This window comes from Palaemon carinicauda, chromosome 20, assembly GCF_036898095.1.
Source record: "Palaemon carinicauda isolate YSFRI2023 chromosome 20, ASM3689809v2, whole genome shotgun sequence".
Lineage (NCBI taxonomy): Eukaryota > Metazoa > Arthropoda > Malacostraca > Decapoda > Palaemonidae > Palaemon > Palaemon carinicauda.
The window spans coordinates 122779875-122805338 of record NC_090744.1 but is presented as its reverse complement, the minus strand read 5'-3'; the positions used below and the strand labels follow the sequence as shown (position 1 = coordinate 122805338).

Here is a 25464-nt window from a genome sequence, read left to right as displayed (position 1 = left end):
GTTGATTGATGTAGACTTTATAAGTCTCTTTATCACTTGGATCTTCTTTGGAATTTCTTCAATTATTTTGCTGATGTTTTCCGCAGATTTGTTCCAGTTTATTGGATCATATTGTTTCAATATGTCTGCGAATATTTTTCCGTCACACTGGTTGGAGATACTAGTGACCTCTGTTATCAGACGGTCGAGCTCCTGGGAGTAGTTGGCAGTCATGACGCGTAACGCCGAGCTTCAGAGCATTGGACGGCAAGCTACTAACGCTGCTGTAAGAGTTTGACACGATGTTTGAAACTGAGTGCAACTTCTTTGTCATCTCTTGTTGGATGAGCGAACGTTATAGACGTGAACGTCATAGTTCCGAGCATCTGAATCGTGAGCGTCATTGTTCCGAGAGTCACGTGGCACCGAGTGTCAAGCAGTTGCATGGCGTCTAGCGTCCAGCAGTTGGACTTGACGTCGAGTGTCAAGCAGTTAGACGTTATGCCGAGCATCAAGCAGCTCCATGGCGTCAAGCTTCCAGCAGTTGGACTTGACGTCGAGTGTCAAGCATGACGCCGAGCATCAAGCAGTTAGACGTGACGTCGAACATCAAGACTCGGACGTCGTGATTACACCAGTCGAGCCGAACGTCAATATCGCGAACGTCTTAGTTCCGATTGTAATGACCGTGAGCGTGTAGCGTTGAAACATCGTTACGCCAGGCGCTATAAAAAATATGCAGAGAAAAATGTTAACTGGAAAGAAATTATTTTCACACACCAAGGCCCGCCTGAACAAACTCTTAGTGTCTGATGGAGGGCAAGAAATAAACCCCTAATAGTAAGTAAAAGTAAGTAATGATCTTGGACCAATTGAGGCCAGAATTCAGGTCCTTAAGGAGTTGACTCCTAGGAAACAAGACGTCTCTACCTCAGTTACAGACTTGGAGGAAGGGCTCGACGATCTCCTTTCACCTATTTATCTTTTAGAAGAATTCTCGTAGGATAAGATCCTAAGATCCTTCATCCGTCGGTTGACTTAAAGAAACTCTTGAGTTTTTTCCTGAAGAGTTTCCGAATTAAGGCCGATTCACACGACCCGTTTTCTTTCCGACAGGCTGGGTGGTGGCTAACCTCCGTCAAAATGTTGTACATTCACACGAGGCGTTCCGTATCCGTTTACCAGCGCGCGGTTTCCATTGTATGCTTAGAATTTGTCACGTGAACACCGAGTAAATTACGATAATTTTGACACTATAAGATGTTGGTTGATAACTGTGTTGATAAAATAAGTTATGCAATTTCATTATACTTTATGCACACGCCAAGAATATTAAAATTATGATAAATTCACCTGTTTTATTTAATGCCTCTCAAGTCATTTTCCATATCTTTTATTTATGTAAATTATTTCTATACATCTTGTTTGCCATGGTCAAATATCTCCTCATACTCTTGAAAAGGTTCAATTAACCTCTCATACATGGTGTAAACAACAAAATAACTAATTTCTATGACGCTATACTATGAGGAAAAGTCGGGGTTGTAGGCCACAAAACGAACGGGTCCGATACAGGTTCTCATTCACACAAAACATCATCCACCCGTTGGTTGCGACGGATGGCTAACGGCCGTCAAACCGGACGAGGTTTCTTGGAAAGAAAGCCGAGCCGATTCGGACGGCTGACGTCCGAGGGCCGCCGTCAGCCTAACGGGTCGTGTGAACAGTTGCATTTGAATACACATAAGAAAGCTAGACGCTGGTTAACCGACGGCCAGCCTGTCGGAAAGAAAACGGGTCGTGTGAATCGGCCTTTATCTTGTGCCTGCTGCTCCTCGTTCCCCGCCTTCAGAGTTTACGCTAGGGAAGGCGTCGAAGGAGTCTCTGTTTACAAAGATGGTGCGGTCTCGATCATCTAAAAGAGCTTCGAGGATGATGGGAGACTGGATGTAATCCAAGAATAACCAGGGTAATACTGTTTTTCCCTTTTCCCTTGGCTAGATTGGCCTCCATATTTAGTGTTGGGTACAAGACGGGAGAAGTTCTCAGCTTAGGAGTTCCTACCTCTGCCCAAGGAGACTTTTCGAGTCTAGTAGACGCTCCGCGTCTGAGAAGGACCTAATACTCTGGTCAACATCAGAGCTTGATCATCCTCTCAAAGGCGTCTTCAGAGCTTTCGAAGTATTCAATTTCCTTGACTGGACTCTGGGAGCCTTGGGGAAGAAGGTTTCTACCTTGAAGGATGTGGACACTGATAGTCTCAGCCTCATTATGTCAGGCATGGATAAAGCCTTAAAGGACGGTTCCAATGAGTTAGCAGCCCTTTTCTCAGCAGGGCTCTTTAAGAAGAGCCCAAATGTGTTCTTTTCTATCCATTGGGGTTACACCCATTCAGAAGTCAGAATTGAGGTATGCATCCCCTTTTTTCTTCCTCTCTTCTTCCTCAAGAGTTGGTCAAAGAGGTCTCTTCCGCTTTAGCCCTAAAGGTCACACAGGATTTTGTGTCTAAATCAGCAAGAAAGGTTCTGCATACTTTTTTCTCTAAACTGCACAGACAACAGTAGGAGCCAGACTAAACAACTTCTGGCGAGCCTAGGAGAGGAGAGGAGCAGACCTTTGATCCATACTATTACTAAAGGAGGGATGCAAAATCTTTTTCCTTGTGAAACCTTTAATAGTAACTCTGATAGACCTCTCCGCCAGATAGAGAGAGGAGCCAAAGAGACAGGCTATGCAACATCAAATGTGTGTCTTATTGGAGAAGGAGGCTATTGACCGGTCCTGGATGTAAGTGCTCTCAACGCCTTCGTTTAGAAGACAAAGTTCTCCTTGGAGACATCGAAATCAGTCCTAGCAGCAGTAAGATAGGACGACTGGATGGTCTCTTTAGACCTCCAGGATGCTTGCTTCCACATCCTCATCCATCCGAACTTCAAGCAATACCTGAAGGTTCGTGTATAGGAGAAAGTTGTCCAGTTTTGGGCTCTTTGTTTCGGCCTAAGCACCACCCCTCAAATAGATGGTTGGTCTGCTAGGACCTGTCGTTTTTCTAGCCATAGACCTCTTTCAAGCTCCCCAACCCCTGGGAGAAGGAATGTCGAACGTTCTAATCATAGACCTCTTCCAAGCTCCCCAACCCCTGGGAGAAAATGTCGACCATAGACCTCTTCCAAGCTCCCCAACCCCTGGGAGAAGGAATGTCGAACGACAAAAGGAAACGAGAGGCTTTAGCTCCCGAGCAGACGTCCCCTCGAGCATACCTGTTGACGTTTCCCAGGACTCTCGCCTTCATCATAGGAAAGGTGAGGTAAAAGTGTTTTCGTCAACTTCAGATGACGCAGCGCCCAGACGAGGCTGGCGTCAGCTTCCAGACCTCTGAAGAGGAAGATGGACATGGTCAATCAGCGTCCTATCATGACACTGCAAGCTCCTGGTTGTAGTCTTTGGAGCAGTCCTGAGCGTATTCATTCTACCGAAGAAAGCTCTCCGGCCAAACGTCCTTTAAGGGCGTCGGCAACTGTCAAGAAACGTCCAACTCACCCAATTGCAGGACAGTTGTCTGAGCCTGGTATGACCTCGGTTCATGCTCCTCCTCCACTGTCAGACTGGTTATCGTCCTCTGGACGTTCTGCGCATTCTTTAAATGGCGTAGAAAGCGAGCTTGTGGTAGACGTGACGTCTCCTGTACCACAACAAGTTGACCCTAATTTTATTATGCTGCAATATATGCAACAGAAACTCTCTTCACTCATGCAAGTTTATCAGCCTGCGGACAACAAGAGAGTAGCAGGCCTGGTCCCTGAGCGTCAGGAAGCTTCACACCTGGACGCCAAGTGTCCTATAGCTACTAGTCGAGAGGTTCTTGATGACGAACGTCTTTACAACTTCCCCGTTAAATGTCGTGTTTCAGCCATTTTAACACAAAGGAGTCAAGAAGCCAGACGTGACGTCGAGCGTCCAGCAGGACGTGACGTCGAGCGTCCAGCAGGACGTGACGTCGAGCGGGATGCGATGTCGAGGGTCAAGCAGAACGCAACGTCGAGCGTCAAACAGCTCGTGACATGGACGTGTACGCATTTCCACTGTTCAAAATTCATTACAAAGTGATGCAAAAGTTTGTGTCACACGAAGGGACCAGATTGACTCTAGTGGCCCACTTTTGGACCTCAAGAGAGTGGTTCACAGAGGTACTGGAATTGGTGGTAGACACTCCAAGAAGCCTTTCATTAAGAGTAGATCTACTCAAACAACCCCACTTGGAAAGGTACCATCAAAATCTCCAAGCTCTTCTAACTGTCTTTAAGATTATCAAAAAACTTACAAGAGCTAGAGGTTTTTCAAAGGAGGTAGCTAGGGCTATTGCAAGAGCAAGGAGGAATTCTACCATCAAGATTTACCAATCCAAGTGGGAGGTTTTTAGAGAGTGGTGCATAGTCAACTCTGTTTCCTCGTCCAGTGCCTCTATAACTCAGATTGCTGACTTCCTGTTATATCTTCGAAGGAAACGCAATTTTTTCAGCCTCTATTATCAAGGGATACAAGAGTATGTTAGTAACTGTATTCAGGCACAAAAACTTGGACCTTTCTAATGTTAAAGACCTACAGGGACTTCTCAAATAATTTGAAACATCAAAGCAACAGCACCAGGATTCACCAGCTTGGAATCTGGATATAGTCCTGAAGTTCATTATGACTGACAGGTTTGAGCCCTTGCATTCAGCTTCATTCAAGGACCTCACGATGAAGACCCTATTTTTGGTCAGTCTGGTGACGGCTAAAAGATTCAGTGCGATTCATGCTTTTAGTTGAAACGTTGGTTTTTCGAGATAACAAAGCTATCGGCTCATTGCAGTTAGGTTTTCTCGCCAAGAACGAACGCCCTTCTCAACCTCGGCCCAAGGCTTTTGAGTGTCCGAACCTTTCGGATGTGGCTGGCGAGGAGTTGGAGAGGGTCCTGTGCCCAGTAAGAACCCTGAAGTTCTACCTGGACTGAACGAAAGAGTTGCGAGGCAAGTCGGAAGCTCTTTGGTGCTCGGTCTAGAAGCCCTCGTTACAGAGGTCGAAGAATGCACCTTCATTCTTCATCAAGTCAAGACGCATGAAGTTAGAGCTGTAGCAACATCGGTGACCTTCAAGCCGAATACGTCGTTGCAGAGCATTATGGACACAACCTTTTGGAGGAGTAAATCTGTGTTCGCTTCACATTATTTGAAACGTGTCTAGACACTTTTTGAGGACTGCTTCACTCTGGTCCCCATTCGTAGCAGCGAGTGCAGTAGTGGGGGAAGGATCCACCACTACATTCCCATAATCCTAATACCCTTTTCTTCTCTTGGAACTTTTGTATTTTTATGGTTTTTCGTGGAGATTGCAACAGTCTTCCACAATCATTGATTTTAGTCAGGTGGTTAATTTGTTCCTTGAGAGTGCCCGGAACAAGGGTATTGGAGGAGGTCCTGTCACACAGAGGTTTTTAGACCGGTTTGACAGCTCCTAGAGGTCTTCAGCCCCCTGGGTGGATCGCTGGATCTCATAAGGAAAGCGGACATAATGAAAGAATTCTTTGAAGTCAGCTTCCTTATCAGGTACGAACCCTTAAGCTTGTTTATTAACTCTCAAGTAAAATTACAACAATGTTGGCTGTCTCTGACCCTCCACCAAGGGTGTCAATCAGCTATATATATAACTACCGGGTAAGTCAGATGTTTAAAAATATTTTCATAAAATAAATTTTTGAACATACTTACTCGGTAGTTATATATAATTTAATTCCCCCCCCCCCTCCTCCCCTCTAGAGACCTATGGGCATGAAAGATCTGAGGAATCATGGAATGGTTCCAGGTACCTCGCTAGAGGGCGCACAGGTGGTACACGTGGCTACCCAATCTGCGATTGCCGCGAGTTTTGAAATTTCTGCCGGACGTCAGGGGCATATAGCTACATATATAACTACTGGGTAAGGATGCTCAAAAATTTATTTTATTATGAAAATATAATTTTCACTCGCATATTTAGGAACAGACCTTTTGAATTAAAGGAAACTTCCAAAAGTGTTATATTACACATTGGAATTTTTTTATGTAACCTTTTTTTTTTTTATAGCCTGTGGAGTAGCTAATGGCTGGTGTATTTGTAGAATGTGCTTGTGGGGAAAATGTATAAATATAAGGTCCTTTACATTTACTCACTGGCTGCCATGTTTTTGTTAAGTGCTTTAGGGGGAATACGAAGTTTATAATGACATTTAAGTGTGATAGCAGTGCGTGATTATTTCTTAATATTGTTCTTTGAAAAAGTGTCAAGTTAATTCAGATATTTTTTTAAACTAAACTTATGTCAGTCAACCCATTAATACCTCTGAATTGGCAACAACGCTTTATGAAAGATCCTTTTAGGTAATTATAAAAGCAAAAAAGTCATATTGAATTCCATTTTATGATTATACAAAACAATCGGAGAATTTTAAAAAATATTTTCACAAATATTTTCTTTTATCTCAGGTGCATCCTAAGCAATGAGTTATGGGAGACAGAAAACTGAGGGTTTATAATTTTTCTGCTCTTTGATGTCACCATAGAATCAATAAAATCCAGCTAGGTGCAGTAACTGGAGTTTCAAAGGTAAGGTTCATAAAGATAATTATTTGTTTGATTTGAATGGTATTATGAAAAATGGTGGCTTGCAATTAGATTGAGGTCAAAGTGACTTTTAAGTAAATTAAAATTGAATTAGATCGCTTATGTTTACTGAGGATTATAGAGTGCCAATTGATTACATTACGATGGATTAGTACTTTTGATGGATAATGTTAATAGATTGTTAATGGATTGCATTAGGATATGTGAGATTATTATTGCATAAGGTTCAATTTCGATGATAATTTTATTCTTTATTAGTTATTCAATGCAAAATTTAATTTTTAGATTACAGTAGGGTTTTCTTTTGTCTGTACTGCATTGATAGTTGTTAGTGTGACTAATTCTAGATTTTAATCAATGTAGGGAGTGGAAATTTTTTAATGCTTTTGTCAGAAGACTAATATAGTAGCCTACACTATTGGATTAATGATGAATTAAAGACAGATTTGATTGCCAATAGATACAATTGATTTGTATTTCCAATTTGTTCCGACACTACATACAAATCCTTTCGCTCTCCACTATGGATAAATAACCCGCTTGCTGGGAAACTAGCCATAAACTTTCAAGCAGCGTATAACACCCCACGGCTAGTTAACGGTGGAAGACAAGCCACTCTGCTCACACTCACTAAGTGTATCAAATCACTGTTTGTTTTTGGCTAGGAGGAGGAGGATGTCGTCCCTTTCCACTGCTAAGAAGGAACCTGGCTATAAACTTACCATTAAGTTAGTAGGCAAATGAAAAATAAGTCCAAAAGGGATTTGTCATCCTTGGGGTTTTCCCCATAGCCAAAGTGTTCATGGCGTTTTTCCTCCGGCACCACCTTCCCTCCCCACGGCCTCTGCTCGATCTGTCGTCTTTGGAGAATGAACGAGCAAAAGTGTCAATCATTGATCCGTGGATATTCCTAATTTTCTGAGGGCCTGGCTGCTTCCAGTAGTGAAGTGGTAGCACCCATGACCAGAGCGGAGTCTTTCTTGCCTTCCTTAAGGTTTTTGGATCTCCCCACTTCGGAGCAGTTCTTCAATTTACTAATCCATGGGACACAGTGGAAGCACACATCTACCTCCGCAGGGTCAGCCTGGTCTTTTCCATCCCTGAGCTTCTGGAGGGGTTTTATCTCATACAGGTCTTGGGTCATTGCTGATGCATTCTACACAGGTGGACCTAACAGCTTAAGCTTGCTCAGTGTGCTGTGTTCCTTTGGCAAGAGAAACTTTGTTTTTCATACCTGCCTCCTTTGTGGAGGCATTCTCTACAACTCCATGGTGGCAGAGCTCTGAGTTGATAGTAGGGTTTCCCGGAGTCCCAGCCAGGCTTGCAATCCCCTCGGGGTGAGCATGTTAGCTGATCTCGATCAGCCAGGTGGGCACACTTAGGGACCTGAGCTTATTCAGTGTGCTGAGTTCCCCCAGCAGAAGAAACACATTCGTTCTGTTCCTCCAACTTGCAAGGAAGGTTGCCCTTCTTGCTAACGCAAAAGGGCTTCCGATATTGAGGGGTCTGTCCCCTAGTAAGAGCGCCTTAGACTTGTCTATGCCTTGGTCTTGCTCTTCTGATCACCTAGATGGTGATGGCGGTTGCTGCCACCTCACTGTCGTGAGACATAACTCTTCAGGGTTATTGCCACAGATGTTTACTCCCCACAGGATAGAAAGTTCTTCGGAGCATCCTCATGGTGATGCCTGCCAATCACTTGTGGTCACTGACTCTCACCATTGTACAAGTCTCATGAGCATAACCCTTTGGGGTTATTGCCTCGGTCCAGTACTTCCTATGGGATAATGCGCTCTTTGGAACCCTCACATGTTGATGCTCTCCAACTGCTTGTGGTTGCTGGTTCTTGCTATCGCACCCCTCAGGGCACAAGGAGTTTTGTGAGAAAAAACATTTTGGGGCTATTGTTGCAGATCTGTACTCTTTATGGGATAGAGGCAGCTTGGTCTGATGTTCACGAGGAAATGGCAGCACACGTCTGCCTTGCTCCTAACCTTTCAAGCACGTACCTCCTCCTGCAGATTCCTTGACGAATGTTCATTCCCCAGTTTACGATGCTTAAGCTTGTGGATGAACAGATCATAGTTGCTATAAAGAGTCTTAACTCGCCTGCCACGTGTTGATGATGTGAGAGGGCGAACTTCTCCTGCTGATGAAGATTTGTTCACTTCTCTAGCTGCGTGCTACTCAGGTACATCAGCTTCATGCGCACGCTCGCATGCTTGCTAACTTGTTCACGATGATACAGTTCTTGAACAATCAATTCCTTTTGGGCAATGTCACTGCGCTTTAACACAGATACACTGTCCCACATGCTTGTGTGCGAACTCCGAATGCTGATGAAGGCTGTTCTCTTTGCGAGTTGCATGAGTTTCTTCACGAGTGCACATGCGCTCGTGAGGAGTAGGAAGGGCTAGTTACCACTATACTGTAAAGAACCTACTGATATCTCTTTGTTTACGAAGGACACACTTAGCTTCAGCCTACTGAAACCATCAATCAGACAAGTTTAAACCCTGTTCCAATGCATCAATGGCACTCTTTCTTAGTTGATGCTTGTATCTCTTGGGGGAAACCAGGTTCTCCAAGCACTTATCACCCTTGTACCCCAGACTTAGAAGGTCTGCCCATCAGGTCCTCATCAAAAGGTTCAGATTGTACTTGTAAGTATCAAGGTACTTAGACTCTTGAGAATTGCAAAGACTCCAACAGTATTTTACCTCAGCAGAACAATCGGAGCCTATTTTGTTCAATCCAATCAGGAACGGAGAGATCCAAGGTGGGATTCGTTTTTCCTAACTGATACCTGTCACAAGGGGGAAAGGGGTCTCGTTTACAAACATTTATCGATGTTCGTTGATGGAGTTGTTACGTAACGAACTATTCGTGCCGCTCCCAGATCTTCGGCCTGACCCGGAGGACCCATCACAAGGGATTCAGTCCATAAAACTGGGCTTTTGAGATTGAGTTTTCTCGGGAGATTTGGTCTACCTGTGAAAACTCGCATCGCGGGCAGTTCCCCTGAGAACGGCATAGCATATACCTTATATAAAGGTGGTTTTTTTTCTGTGTGATTATTGGTCATTGTTTGGACTTATGCACACATCTACCTTCCTTACAAATGTGATTGAAGATACGTTTCAACCTTGTCTTATGGTAGTTGCTTACGACCGATAGCCTGCTAGACAGCGATTAGCATGGGTAGTTCACTTTGATACTGATTATCCTCTAGAGATATCTCGTTACTCTGGTGTTTACCAGTCTCCCAGACCTGTTAACAATTATGTGGACTTTTCAACAAGAAGGAACTTCTGTTGTTTGTTGCATAAAGTTTTTAGGAGCCCACACATTTTTTACTTGGTATTTTAACACTTGTTTAAAAGAAATTATGGTTTGGTTTTGATATGTTAAATGTAATAACTGTTTATTAGGTTGGTCTATGTAATACATTATTTATTTAGTTTAGTTACATATCCAGGCAACATCACAGATATCATTTTTTTATATTACTGATCTGTGTGTGTGTATATATATATATATATATATATATATATATATATATATATATATATATATATATATATATATATATATATATATATTTTATAAAAAAAATTATTTTCCAATCCTACTGATATCAATACAGAATTCTGTGAAAGATGAACTGCCAATTCAATTAAGAGATAAAATGCAAGACTAAGTCCTGATCCTATGAAGATATTCTTATCAATAATTAGGCCATTAGAAAAGATAACTTAACCTAAGCCATGTTTGTCATTAAATTATTAGTGTATAATCCCCGAGGCCTGGATTCCTAGAAACGAGCACTTGATTCTGTGAGCTTGCAATTGTGAGTAAGTCATGCCGACTCTTGCTAAAGGACCTGTTATGTAAACGCACTATAATAGCCAAGACTATAATTTGCTAGTTTGTGCAAAATATGTTTAGTAATTAAATTAGGCGCACCGATATGTCGGCCAAGGGAATAAGCCAGGATAGGACAGCCAATGATAAGGGAGTATTATATAATATATGGGTAAGGTTGAATAGATTTTTATTTATTTATAACATTGGTTAATCATTGGCAAAAGACATGTAGTTTTGTGATTAGTAATGTTGAAGACAATTTCAGAATGACCATGTTGTTAGATTTAGTGTTTTTAGGTATACCCATTAGGTAAGAAATAATAACCTTGAATAAACTCTTCAATGAATTGTTACTAGGTTAGTGAATCAGTGTGTGTGATAAGTTTTTCATAGTCTAAGGTAAGATAAAATGACGAATCTGGGTAGAATTAATGCTGATTCATTGATTCAAGGTTAAACAGAAAATCCACGTAGATAAATGAATTAATAAGTTAGGATAGTTTAGGAAAGATCCATACAATATATATAAATATATAATGAAGATTTAGTAAGGCCTTTTCATTACGAGAGTGGTACATTTCCTTAATAAATTTAAGAAATTGCAGGTCATTATTTATGCTTCTAGGAGAGTAAAAACACTAATTTAATTATTCAGTTGCACAGCAGTATACTCTTATATACCATGCAACATTCGACACCTGAAACTTTGTGTCATAAATTCTATTTTTGCTCAGAATATATTCATACCTTGTTAATAGATATGAGTATTGTTTGTGTGTGACCAGGTATCCTCTGTGGTGTGAGGTAGAATATTTTATTCATGGAATTATGATTTATTAAGTAGTTCTTGAAAATTGCAGTGATTAATTGAAGGATTAGGGGTGCTCCAGTTTGCCATTGAATTAGCAGAGGCCAGTCATTAGATTATTCTAGTGAAGTATTCCCTATTTGGGACTTAGGAGTAATACATTTTCACTTTGCAAGATATACTTCGACTGTAATATTTTATATAAATGTCATAGGCATGCCTAGTTTGTCATTATTTCTACTATTTCATATTTAATGAATTAGTGTTCTATATTATAGTTATATCATTCATAATGTTTTAATAAAAATAGTCTGGATATGGAAGTGCACAATAATATGTGAATAAGGCTGATATATCTATACAATTAACATCTGTTATTTATTTTTTCAGACTAAACTCATCAAAAGAAAATTAAATTTATAGTCTGCTCAAAACCAGAAACTAAACAAAATATCAAGAGTATTATGTAACATTCTTAAAGACATCAAGATGAAGACCAGCAACGAATAATCTGTGATTTACAACAGAAAAAAAATTCAAGGTTTCTGAGGAAGACAAAATCGATTAATTTCTTTGTTAAAAAGCACAGAAATATCAAGGGTAAAGAACCCACTCTTGACATCAAAATTTCTAATGGTATAATATCCTTATCAGAGATATTACAGTACTACAGATTCTTCGAAATGCCCAGTTGACTATATTTTTAGATGGATGTGTTACAATGGTCACAATATTTATATTCCATAGGTTTAATAGCAATCAATAACTGAAGATAAAAAAAAAAAAAAGTGAAGTAACAGTAAATAACTAGTATGAAAATTTAAGACCACGATATTGCCAGATTATTTCAAGTTTATTAAAGTGTTATTCCTTAAAGACGGAAATTTAATTATTAAAGCTATTTACTTTTATTCAGACTAGTAGTAAGCATTGCATCAGCTCTTAATCTTTACAAAGCCATTGCATATAAAACAAATGTTTGTTTTTTACTTAAAAAAAAATACTCAATATTATATTTTTCTAGTAAATCCCAAGCACTCAAAATTGTACTTGAAAATTAGGGCCAACTCATCATTTATGAGCTTGGTCAACTTTAAAATTTAAATTCCTATCACAATTTTCTCATTAATATTAGATAAACAAGAACAATAATTGGTTTAGTTGTCGAAACTAGTTGGCAAATATGAGTATATTGAATGATAAGGGATTCCTATTACCCTATCTCTTAAAATAATTATTCTGTATTATTATAGGTAATGTTAAATGGATTGGTTTATATGTATTATTGTAAATTAATTTGGAAAAGGGGGAAACTGGACGTTAACAACTAATTAATTCAAGGGGGCATGACTCTGTACCATTGAAAGTGTATTTTCTATGTTCAAACTTATTTAATTTTTTTTGTTTCACAGTCGACTCCTTCAATTTAAGAAGTATTTAAAAGATAATTTTATTTGCATAAATTTTGGAAGGGGAAAATTTATATAGATTTATTTTTTCATTGTGTATCATTCAAACAATGTAGTGACGAACCTTTTAATTGTGACTTTCATATGGAGGTTTTTAGATAAAAAAAGGTATTCCCAAGATTTTAGGCAATAAAATTTCAATATCTATTCGAGATTAAATAAAAAAAACGGCCAATATTAAAGGTAAAAGATAGATACATTTTCGAAAATTTCAGGTGTTGAGAAAACGGTCTTCAAAAAATTTTCTGTAGACTTACTGAATAGTCTTTAATATGTATATGTAAGGGCTTTTAGCAATAATTTTCTACAACTTCGGGGATCATATGGGCGTAATCTTCATATTTCAGGGTTAATTACTAACTAATGGAGAGTGTCTTGTCTCAAATACACACAACAATGTACTCTGCACTTGTAAAATCCGCGCATTCATCCAAAACGTGGCCAATGGGTTAAACGTCATCTGACGTCTTGTGTATATTTTAAGCAAATTTTACGTTCTTGACATAATTGATTATTGTTTCCGACACTTTATGCATCTTTTATCATACTCATAACATAAAAATATAAACATAAGCAAGTCGTCAAAGAAATAAGACCAATATTAGACCAAAAAAATTATATTTAAGGCGACCCATATAATAGAAAACGGGTAGTCTGCTTTGTTTTTTCTTAGAAAATGGTATTGTTACCTTGTATGGTCTGATAAAGTAAATACGGATTTTTTTTTTTTTGGACCTATAGGTAAATACGAATCTAGGTCAGAAAAGGTTTGCGCAAGGGACCAGACCCGATTGTGTGAATTTACATTCAAAGGCTATTTAGCAATACCAATGTTGTAATTCAGAAATCCATTTAAAACATGAATGATGGATGTTCTCCTAGCCAAAATTGTAATAATCTGAATTTCCAAAATTCCATCCAGTTAGTGGGTCATGTTCCTAAACTAGCTGTTCAATTAAATGCCAGTTTCCTCCGAGCCAATTTATATATTTCTAGAACGTATCATTTTTAGAATTGTGTTAAGTTCTGTAAACAAGTTATTTAAAAGTCTTACTGAAGGGTAATTAACTTTATCTTTTTAGAGATTTATTCAAATTCATTCTACAAGCTGTGTATTAAAGCACATTAATTGGATGTGAATATAACCTCCTCATTATTTTAACAATATAAATATTCTCATCTTTGCCTATGTAGGCCTATGCCCCTATGAGACTATCATCTAATTATTACCAACTATCAGAATTTTCTAATACACAACTTCAAATGTAGGCTTACGTTCTTAAATAGTATAAATAGACTTTTTATGATAGAAGCTATTGGGCAAAAAAAAAAGTCTGGTCCACTGATTAACCACATTTTGAGGTGTCAGTCCAATATTTTTCTTGGTGGGGCTGGGGTCAGAAGAATAGCTTATTATATTCTAACAATCAACATTTGTATGAATATTGGTGTTATACTACAGCTAAATATATAGTATTATATTAACTGATAATTTTGGTTTAATATTTCAGAATAACTTATTTTCTTCCCTTTTTTGCACTAATATCAGAAGTTTGCTTAACTGAAATATCATATAAAGGCCCAGTACTAGCTTATTTTTCATATACAGTTAAACGAAGGGAGAACCAAGTATGCTCTGTAAAGATTGCTTTTTTTCATTTATTGAATAGATTAACATATGGTGCGAACAATTAATCTGATTATCTTGTGTGACGGGATGCAAGGAGTCATAAATAGAACAATTTTGAATATTTTCGAAGGGAATCGCTGTATTTAAGGTCTTAAATAGTATTGCCATGCATTAGAAGGCTATTATAACACACACACTCTCTCTCTCTCTCTCTCTCTCTCTCTCTCTCTCTCTCTCTCTCCTTCCTTAGAATCAAGGTTATATTCACAAGAAAAAAGAGCAGTTTCAAAATAAGTTTAGATTGTTTGGAAATTTTTTCCCCAAGGTGTTTGCACGTTTAATGTTAAAACTTTAGATTAATAATTTTACAAATATTCCAAAATTTTAATCATTCTGGTCACCAGGTACGTATAACATTCCAAAAAGCTTGTTTGCAGTAGCATATCTTTGTCATATGTGCTTTTCAATCCAGTTAACAGTTATTTGTGTCTGAAAACGTTAGAATGACAAAATTGCTATTCAAAGGATAAAATTTCGTCTACTGGTTTTAAGCTTTGCATATTCTTGGTACTCTCGTCTACATTATGGCCTATATAATTAATAATAGTTGTAGTTTACAGCATTTTGTTAAAAGGTTATGTGAAGGGAATAGTTATTTTAATTCCAGGGAAGTATTAGTTTTTCCATGATGAATTCAGAGAATTTGCCTAACCCATCAGTGAGGTAGTTTTAAATCAACATTCACCTAATATTCATTAAATTGTATGTTCTAAGAATAGTTGTAATGTAAAACTTAGAATATATCTAAAAGGCTCAAGGGAGTTGTTATACTTAAAGAAAGGGTGAAGATTAATGGTTTGTATAGAGACTGCTTACATTTTGTTGTTGATACGTAGGCTAAACTTGAAGGGATATACTTAGGAAGGAATTACACATAGGGCACTGCTTTAGAGGAAAAAAATATCACGTGCTGACCAATTTTTTAGGACATTGGGTAACTAAAAGAAAATGGTGTTTTTAAAGCAATTTAGTCAATGCTTTGCGAGATTGATTTCAAAGTAAAATCTTGAATTATTTTAAAGGTTAGCATTGTTAAGGTATTAACATTTAGAGAGCCTAGACCTAGAGGGTAGCGTTGTGGTTGAAACTTGTATTGTAATAGAAATATAGATTGTATATTTTATACCTATCAAAAGGTTTTATAGGAAAGTGCCTTGGAAATTTAATCCAAATAATTTCATATAAATATTAAGGGAATTGAATTTGGTGGATATGGTTTTTTCACATTTAGGTAGCCAAGCTGATGACATATGCTTAAAACCAGTTGCTTTTTATATACAATAAAATACTGTTTTGTCATTAGCGATTTTATTAGATTCATTTATTAATCATTAAAATTTGAGATGCTTGTATAATTCATTAATGTACATTGGTTAGAATGTTTATTTCAATTGTATTGTTGTAATTAATAGGCACTTCTTGATAAGGTGTATTACATCTGAATAATTGGTATGGACGAATATTATCCAAGATACGAGAGCTATCATCCTGGTTGTTAATTTATGGGAAGAAAGTGACATAGCATTGCTAATATCATTGCTTCATAAATAAGTAAAGGTAGATGGCCCAACATTATCACTTCATTAGTTAGAAATATGGGCAATACTGACTACTTTATTAATGATATTCATGATATTGAGTACAAGAAATAGGAATAGCTAAAAGAATTGGTTTCTTCCTCCATATTGAAAATGAGATTTCTTCAGTGAAAAAATGGAGGGGGTTAGCAAATGAGGTTATTTCTTAATATCCCCCATAAGAAATGTTAGAAGTCAAGATATTGTTCACATCTCAAAAGTGAAATAGAAAGGTAAGACTAATCTTATTTGAGAGATTGACTGAACAACATTTGTTCAGTAAACTATTTCCTAAAAAATCTTATTTGAATTGCACAGGCTCAAGTTGTTAAGTGATATTGATACTAATGGCAGTCATAGAGAGACTGCATGCCTTTGTGGGTCAAATGAGGCATTTATAGGAATAGTTTACTGAGCAGAAGTTTTCAGAGTCGAGCTCGTATCATATAAGACTGGTCTTCCCCATCTTATTTCAATTTTGAAAATGAGAAAAATTTAGGCTTCACCATTGATTATGGGGGATATTAAGAATTCCTTTCCCCTGCTAAACCCCTGGATTGCTCAACTTAGACCTCTCATTTCCGATGTGGAGTAAAAAATTTATTCGAATTAGCTATTCAGATTTCTTGTACTCAATATCATAAACAAATCCTTCTCATCTCTGTCGCTGTAAAGAACCTGGGACATTGATACAGTAGTCAGTATTATCCATATTACTAACTAATGGAGTAAAAATACTGGGCCATCTATTTTTACTTATGCAGTTATAGTATTAGTAGTGTTATATCACTTCCTTGCCATAAGATAACAACCAGGACCCTTGCTCCCGTATCTTGGATAGTTTTCGTCTATACCATTTATGTAATAGACCTTATCAAGAAGTGCCTATTACTTGCAACAAAATGTTTTAAATCTTTTTATCTTGAATATTGTTTTGCTGATGTTTATACTGTTTAATATTTTTACCGTATACATTGTAACTGAGAAAATGGAAATAAAATGCATATGAAAGGTATTACACTTTTTAATTTAGTTTCCCGGTATATAAATAAAACCTGTATGGTATACAAAAAAGAAAATGGGATGAAAATTTAAGATAAAAAGAAAAAAAAACGTAACTTGGAGTATTCTCCTTATATTAAGCCTCATATGGCAGAGTGTTCTCCCTAAACAGCCCCCAGCCCCTTCTAGCACCAGCAATTGCCTTATTCCCCACGAAAAAAAAAGGGCTAAAAGGCTCATGAAATAGTCCTTGCTCATAAGTTACTAGTCCGTTTGGACTGTTGTTGATCCCCCACACAGAGTTTGTTCACCCTCCACTGTGGTATGAGAGCAGCAATACCAGTGTCTTGAATACAAGTACGAAGTCAAGATGGCCGACTGTCTCAGTATTTCATTTTGGATAAAAGTCCACTTCTTGATCTAGCTGTTTATTAAGTAGGTTTTTCCTGACTAAAGTCATGATAAAAATTACCTTGTTATTTCCATTAGTTAATATTTCTCAAAAGCCTCATGCAATTCAGACAATATTAGAATTATAGGTAAAAAAATATACTTAAGTGTGTAATAAAGCTTCCAATTATCACTATGGATGAAGAAATTCATAAATTTGTTAAAAAAAACTTTTATTATAGAATATTTGATGTCAGACAGGTTTCAGTATAATCCGTTTAGTTACATGATGGAAATAAAAACACTATGAAGCCAATGACATATATATCAATCTAATTAAATCCCATTTTCTGAAAGCTTTAAACACTATAGATTCAAAGAAAACTGACGCTTGTCAAGCACTAAGCTCACGATTTGACAAAGAAAGGCTCTAGGTGAGTCACCCTTCATCTAATATTGTGCAGTAAATGACAAACACTTGTTTTCTTTGTTTATCCGCCAGTGTCCGTTTTCTTTCATTGAACCACTGAAGTGAGTTTAAAGCTCAGCATTTGAGGTAACATATTTCAAGACTGTGTAGTTAAGTAGTGCTTTCTATGAGATTAAGATAAAATTATTAATAAAAAAAAAGGAGGAAAAGGAAAGCCCACCAAGGCCATCCCCTGTCCCACCTAGTAACAAGACATTTTACTGCAAAGTTTTTTCTTTTTTTCTGATGAAGCTATGTTACTAGGCCCTTGAATGCTTTCCTTTTCCTTCTTTTTTTTCGTTTTTTTATTAATAATTTTACAAACTATGATAACAGGGTTGTAATTTAAAGACTTCAGGAATAGTTTGAAGCTATTTTGAAGTTAAATGGTAAAACATTTATAAAATTAATTTCATCACTATAAAGCTAGATTCCAGAGATTATAGAGTTACGTTATACACTTGGACCAAATCTCCTTCTAGAACAGAAAACAAATAGAATATCTAAAATAAGCAACATAATCATTTCCAAGCCTTATCGTGCAATTTCAGAACGATCCATTACTACAGACACCTGAAGCTCTATGAAAAGCAGACAAGATTCACAAATGCCAAGTTGCCTCCCTGTCTCGCCCCTTTTAATGCACATAATTGAGTCAGGTAAAAGAGAAGAGCCGTGCAAGACTACTGCCCTGACCATCCTTGCTACTCCTCCCAGCAGACAGTCAGATCGGACCGAAGTACGCATTCATCTTACACGTGGACACCTGAATCACTTTAGCTGTGTAATAAAGTTCTCAAATGCAAACCCTTGGAAAAGCAACGATGGAAAGCGAGTTAAACCTGATACACTATATAAAGCTAACGACACAATTCTAAACAAAATAATATAGATTCTATATAACCATGACTAAAAGAATAACACTAAAATTACTTTCTTTTTACATTCTGATAAGACATCGTTAAAAAATATATTTTAATTGATTATCTACCTACAGTTAGTAATTTATTGTTTTATTTCCAAATTAATATAACTCCTAATAACAAACATAGGCCCACAACTAATACCCCCAAAATACACAGTACTCCTAGAAATATGATTATGCCAAATACGAATCTAGAATTAAATAAAATCAAACCCACTAGATACTGTCCTTGGCTAATAATCTTTTAATTCACTATCTTCAGCTTATAATTCTTTACTACAGTATGTTATCCTCAGCAAAGAAGTCTTTAATATGCTATCATTACCATATAACTATCTATAATGCACACTTTATATTATAACCTCTCACTATACCTAATGCCTTATTATACTATCACGAACATATATTGCCTGACTAAGGTCTCCTCAGCCACTAATCAAAGGAGATGATTCTTTATTGCGTATTTTACTCAGGTCCTGTGTAACTTAATACATCACTTTCTTCCGGTCAAAATAGTTATGATCAAGCTATTTTCAGAAATTAAAATTATTTGATACTTTCTAGATTTTTGTCATTAACTCAATGTGAAATGAAGTTTAAAATGTGTCTTTTAGAATTATGAGAATGAGTTCAAACACAAGAGACAGACTCACAGACGGAGATGAGTTCTGTGCAGTACAATATTCTCTACTGAAAATCGCCACAAAAAGAACAAATATTAAATGATATTTATAATTCTAGTATTGTTAGGAACTCTAATGTCTCTAAGCTCACAAATACCTTTCAACGTAAGATAGTTGAAAAAAAAAAAATTATCACTGAAGGCAAATCTATCAAATACTTAATTTTCTATAACTTTCAACAGTTCCATAAAGATAATGACATTTAATAATAATGAATTCATTACGCATTTTAAATCAGAATAAAAAGGTAATAGAATTTTTTCGTATTAGAGAAACACAGGACCAGCAATAAAATCTCTACACAAGTTAATCATTGTTTGGAAAATATATACTAATCAAGACCGAAGCATCAAACTCAAATTTCTTAAGAACGTAAGAAGAATTAAAATCATCTATTTCTCGGTGACTTTATGAAGACTTCAAATTTCTTCCTAGATATCTACTTCAGCAAATCGTATAATCAATAGTTGAAAACTCTAAAATCGAGAAAAGAATATGTTCTTTAAGAAAATTTCATATAATTTGCAAATCACATAATTAATACTTCAAAACTCTAAAGTCGAGAAAAGAACGTGTTCTTAAAGGAAATGAACTTATAAGTAAAAAATATAGTCATCTCAGAAAATCTATATTGTTTAGGCATACACTAAAACTTAGTGATATTTTTGCTCTTGATACATTTCAAAGATTATAACACGAGCTATTTAATAATAATAAAAAAAAAAAAACCTAGAATGGCATTTTTTTTTTATTTCATCAGCTTAATGAAGCTGATGATTCTACACTCTTGAAAAATACTTCTTTTGAAGAAACTTGAGTTTGAAGCTTATTAATTAGCTGATTGACTGGGTGTTGTACTTACTAAATGGATAGAGGACTTTTTTCATCCTTTTTCATAATCAAATTAAATTTCTCCAGAAGCTACGCGACGCAATTCAAAATCCACCCTATTTTCTCGAGAGAAAAAAAAATCCTAATTCATCACCACCTATATGAAAAAGCTTTTAAGTAAAATTTCTATGCCTAACTTCTTCAATGAAACACTGAAAAAAAATCCATTTCCCTTTTCCCCCTTGGGACATGATCTATTGAAGGGAAATGGGCAAAATAACGACCCAACTTCTCCATATGAATCTTACACCAACCATTCAATACTATCAAAATATTCCATCATTCCTTGCAGTGGAATTCATAACATTCATAACACTTCCACAGCACAAAGTCCCAATTTCCAATATTGACAATTCTCATCAAAATTAAATCATACACTGATAGTGAGGATCAAAATATACTGGATTTTAATACGTTTGCTATACTGATGTGCAATTAACCATTTTGGAGAGTAAATGTGACTTGGAAAAATTGATCTCGTTACCAATAAGAAATTAGAAAAATAAGCGACGGGGAATATTGCAATTATCGTTCTTTAAATTGGGAAATTAGATCAAATTTAGGGATATATTCCAGCGCTTGGTCCAATGAGGCAATTCAGCAACCGAGGGAAACCTTGCCAGTACAATTTGAAGTTAAATTCGTAAGAGTTTTCACAGCAAAATGGGAGAGTGAAGGCAGGTATGGAGGTGAAGTTTAAAGCTTTATAAAGCTAGTGCAGGTACAGGAAGGCCAGAAGGAACGCTAAGTAACGCCTACAGAGACTCCTGTGTGTGAGGTGCACTGGTCGCACTACCCCATCTCGTTTTTGAGAGAGAGAGAGAGAGAGAGAGAGAGAGAGAGAGAGAGAGAGAGAGAGAGAGAGAGAGAGAGAGAGAGAAAATTACTCTATTTCACCGCGTTTTGGAACACAAAACTAACAGTCGGGTTTTTACAGCGCCATCAATTATTTTTTTATCTAATGTTATAATTTTCAATTTAATACTGAAACCACTTTTGCCCCAGTGACCTCAGATAATTTTAGGCCAACAACTAAACCAATTGTATCTTCAAAGGTTGTGGGCAAAGAAATAATTACTTTCAAGATCAATGGGGGTTACTTTGTTTTTGGCAAAATTATAACCTTAAGAGACACCGAAAGACATAAGCTTTAATACTGTGCTCTAACATTTTAAATGGTACCCCCGTTCAATGCATTAGTTCCGTAGAAACATTCCTAAGTATTCATAATTCATTCATTACAAATAATGAGTTAAGTTTGTTACTAAAGGTTAAAGCTGTCTGGCTTCAGTTCCAGTTCCATCAGAATAGATGCTCACCAGAACGTCAGCCGGGCAAGCCCAACCCCCCACTGTAGTGCCCTACCACAGCAGTGGCCTCCCCAGTAAACAGCTTAAACTCTCGGTCCCGGGCGGGGATCAATCTGCTGTCATGCGAATGCTTGGCAAACACGCTACCACTGTACTAGTTTTCTATTGGATTAAAACAAAAACTGGCCAAAGGGCCAGGCAATCTAACAAGCAAACGAAAGATAAAATCGTTATACAAGAAATAGCTAAAAATGAAACTGCCCATTAACCAACATAATCTAACAATCTTACATTTTCTATACATTGACATGATATATAACCATAAAGGCAGTTAATGGATTAAAACATTATTAGAATATATTATGAATTATCTATATTTAAGGAAATTAAGAACTTTTGTATTCGATATTCTAATTATTGTGAACTATGAGGGTGTAAAATACCCAATACGTCTCTTATTATTATTATCATTGTTAATTGCTAAACTACAACCCTAGTTGGAAAAGCAGAATGCTATAAGCCCTGGGGATCTAACAGGGAAAATATCCCAGTGAGGACAGGAAACAAGGAAAAAATAAATATTTTAAGAATATTAAAATAAATATCTCTTATATAAACTATAAAAACTTTAACAAAACATGAGGAAGAGAAATTAGATAAAATAGTGTGCCCGAGTGTATACTCAAGCAAGAGAACTCTAACTCTTACAACGTTATGAACTTTCCCCAAAGAAAATTACTGTTTAAAGACAGGAATATTTCAGCACACCAGTATTGCATTAACTGAAAAAGTTACCCAGAAATCAATACATCTAGAAAAAAAAAAAAGTTTATTAGAATGCTTGGACAACTTTATAGAAATGAAACTTTCATACTTTGACCGATGTAACGAAAAAAGATATTTGCCAAAAATTCAGGAAAATTTGCACTTGAAATACAAACCTGACGAGATTCTTGTTAACAAATTATAAACCTATTCTTCATACCTAATTAGTTTTCCCACTTCTTATACACACAAGCACACACACACTACCTCTGGACAGCTTTCACGTCAACGACAACATATTCAAGAACTTAATACACAATTCATGTAAAGATGATTAAAGTGTTATTTAGCCCTCCTTTATGTCATGGGCACAAACGACACAAGACAAGAAACAAAATGGAATTTATGAACCGAGCTGTGCACCTTTTCTGAGAGCCCAGGTATCTCGCCATAATAGAAAGCTCTGAAATGCAAGACTTCAAAATGATCCTCTTACCAAATTTCTTGAAACACTTACGTTAAGTATTTATCATTAATCTCTAATATTTTTATTACACTTGAACTTGAAAATTTTATGGAAAATTTGGAAATAACAGTCACCACTGATTACACATTAACTTCAAAAAGAGCATAAACGTGTCTGAAGCACATTAAATCACAATCCTTTTACATTAGATAGATTTTCCACTACTTATATTACACAGTTCATAACATTGATATATTTGTCATTGATATAAGTGCATACAACTTTACTATAAAGGAAAATGATCGTACCAAAACCTGTACATTTGACATTATAAACTCCTACAATGGAAGCTTCTTAAAAATTATGAGATACTTGATTCAAATAAGATCATTAATACAAAATTTCTAAAATCTGATGAACTATAACAACATTGAAAGAATTTGAGGCTTTTGAAAAGTTAATAATGGCATAACAACCGCAATTTTCATGACTTCAGCTGCCAGGATAAAATCTACACTGACAAAACAGCTGGATAAATAAGCAGACTAAAATCCAACATGTTAACCAATACAGACTGTCAGCCTTTGACACGTACAATATATTCAAGCAAACACATTGAGCTACAGCTCTCAAGACACCAGTAAAAAAATGAACAAGTTCTGTTCATGGGGAATAAGATAACAGTCTAAAAAAACAAGTGATTACTCTAGTTAAGAGCAGGATCTACCTCATAGACCCTTTAGCCCTTTTTATCGTGAGGAATAGATTGGCAAATGCTGACACTCAAAGAGGAGGGGGCCAGTGGGAGACTCATCAGCCATATGAGGCGAGAGTATTTGCTTTTTTTTATAACATTTCCAATTTTGGGATAAGGAAGGATCAAGGATGGGGAGTGGGAGATCTGAAATTGGAGTTGAACATTAGACTACAATAAAAGAGAACTTCTTCATAATTCCCCTTATTGAAAAATGTTTACAAAGTTTCCCATTACTTTTACCAATTAGCATATTATTCTTCAAGGTATATTCATGTGTGTAGAGAGAGAGAGAGAGAGAGAGAGAGAGAGAGAGAGAGAGAGAGAGAGAGAGAGAGAGAGAGAGAGAGAGAGAATTACTTAAAGTACCTAATTAAAGGAGGTTCCTCATACTGGAGTGGTTATTGGAATGCATCAAATATATTTCCTATCTATCTTATACATAATTATAAATCCACTTTTATTTACACATCTATATAATTCCCAATTATTTTCCCCCTTTCAGCTAAACAGAAACACTTTACACTACAGTAATGTTTCATTTACCAAAGAAATTAAAATTTCCATCTAACTATGCAATTCACAGCAGAAGTTTTTCAGTAATCAGTTGCTTGCTGACGTTGCCTTCTAAAATTCATAATTACCAGGATTTTCTTTCTAATGTCAGTCTACGGTCACACCCATTACAATGTTTTATATTTTGCAATAGGACTATAGTTTGTGAACTATAAAACTCACTACTAGGGTCATTCCGTATACAACTGCAACTGGGGGATACCCCTGCAGTTACAATTTAGTAAGAGATAAAAGCAGTTACACTTTAGTAAGAGATAAAAGGCTGAAGATTAAAATGTAAGAAAGGATAAGGGAGAGGAGTTCAAGTAGAAGCGTATAAAGAAGTGTAGGTAGGTCAGAAAGAACAAGCAATTGCAGGTAAAGTCAGAAGGAAGGAGCAAGTGCAGGTAGAGTTAAAATGAATGAGCAAGTGCAGGTAAAGTCAGAGAGAATGAGAAAGTGCAGGTAAGGTAAGAATAAACGTGCAGGTAAGGTCAGAAGGAACGTGCAGGTAGGGTCAGAAAGAAAGTGCAAGTGCAAGTAAGGTAAAAAGGAACATTCAGGTAGTGTCAGAAGGAAAATACAAGTGCAAGTAAGGTCAGAAGGAACTAGCAGGTAGAGTCAGAAGGAATGTGCAGGTAGGATCAGAAAGAAAGTGCAACTGCAAGTAAGGTTCGAAGGAAAGTACAAGTGCAGGTATGGTCAGAAGGAACATGAAGGTAGGATCAGAAAGAAAGTGCAAGTGCAGGTAAGGTCAGAAGCAGTGTGCAGGTAGGGTCCGAAATTAAGTGCATTTGCAGGTGGGGTCAGAAAGAAAGTGCAAGTGCAAGTAGGGTCAGAAGGAAAGCGGAATGTGCAGGTAGGGTCAAAGGGAAAGCGGAATGTGCAGGTAGGGTCAGAAGGAAAGCAGAAGTGCAGGTAGGGTCAGAAGGAAAGCAGAAGTGCAGGTAGGGTCAGAAGGAAAGCAGAAGTGCAGGTATGGTCAAAAGGAAATCGGAAGTGAAGGTAGGATCAGAATGAACGTGCCGGTAGGATCAGAAGAAACATGCAGGTAGGGTCAGAAGGAACATGCAGGTAGGGTCAGAAGGAACATGCAGGTAGGGTCAGAAGGAACATGCAGGTAGGGTCAGAAGGAACATGCAGGTAGGGTCAAGAGGAAAGTGCAAGTGAAGCTAGGGATAGAAGGAACGTGAAAGTGCGAGTAGGAGCATAAGAAACGTGCAGGT

At 37.0% G+C, this 25464-nt stretch overlaps 1 long non-coding RNA gene across 1 annotated transcript in view; it reads left to right on the top strand.

The window, feature by feature from the left end:
- The window catches only part of LOC137659636 (uncharacterized), a 34984-nt gene extending 20734 nt beyond the window's left edge, over window positions 1–14250 (top strand). Inside the window, exons 2-3 of the long non-coding RNA XR_011047602.1 lie at window positions 6480–6599; window positions 11683–14250. This is a non-coding gene — a long non-coding RNA (uncharacterized lncRNA). The remainder of the gene's footprint in view (window positions 1–6479; window positions 6600–11682) is intronic.
- The last annotated feature ends 11214 nt before the right edge of the window (window positions 14251–25464 follow it).